The sequence below is a fragment of the Tenrec ecaudatus genome, chromosome 13 (genome assembly GCF_050624435.1).
Source record: "Tenrec ecaudatus isolate mTenEca1 chromosome 13, mTenEca1.hap1, whole genome shotgun sequence".
In the NCBI taxonomy this organism is placed as follows: Eukaryota; Metazoa; Chordata; class Mammalia; order Afrosoricida; family Tenrecidae; genus Tenrec; species Tenrec ecaudatus.
Genome location: NC_134542.1, coordinates 93,757,414 through 93,758,436, shown reverse-complemented (window position 1 = coordinate 93,758,436; position 1,023 = coordinate 93,757,414).

The window sequence follows — 1,023 nt, the reverse complement described above, 5'->3', positions numbered from 1 at the left end:
AAAATCAAAGCAGACCTGGCCATTAAATTTGTACCTAGGATGAGCCAATAATTGGTATTTCAATGTCTTCCATTATCACAAAGGGATTACAAATTTTTCCATGAGCTACTAAAGCGTGATAGAGTAGGAATGGAGTAGGGGAAAGGGAGACTTGTGATAGATTTAGCTCTGCAAGCCCCTGGCTATGCTCAGCTTTTCAATGTAAAGTTTTAGATGAATAGTCAGTCAGTCTCTTTGAATGGTGGATGAAGTAGAACTGTCTCTCAGGAATAAGATGATTTCCAGAACAAATATTGGGCTATACCACAATCTGAAAGAGTTTTCTCTCATCAAGTATAACCTCTCCCCTATACCCTTCCAAAAATCTGTTGTATTTGGACCTATTACACAGAATCCTCCCCCATGCCTACCCCAATTGCAGCCCCAGCAACTGCTATTAAAAAGAAGAGTATAATAGGTCAACTTCAGTTAGTTTTTCCAAAGTGTGGGAGTCAGGGGCCTCTGAGAGTTGTGCTGCATAAAGGGGTTGTGGGACAGGTTCTAATTCAAGGACTCTTTTAACTGGTTGAGAATTAATAATCAGGTATATTCAAGAGAGGACAGAGTACTCTATAACTGCAGACTAATAAATAATAATGTGCTTTCAGGAGGATTGTTGAAGTGCATTGATAAGTTTTCTGCCTAGCTTCAGGGAGAGGAAAACATGCTTAATATGGAGCTCATCTTGCGCTTACATATGAATTGTATAATTCAACTCTCTGGAGTCTAATGCAGAGCAATTGCTTCATATGAGTGTGGTTTCATTATGTGCTCTGCGCCTTAAATGTTCAACTCTCTATTTGGGTGCTCTCGGCTTCTAATAAGAACGCTTTGAAATAGAGTCTTCGTTGTAAAAACAACCTTGGATTTAAACTTCTAGGTGGATAATAAATCAACGTGTGGAACCATCTCTTTTTCTAAAAAACCACAGACACCTAAGGGAGGCCACATAAAACACGCTATTTCAAAACTATTTTGCTTTAT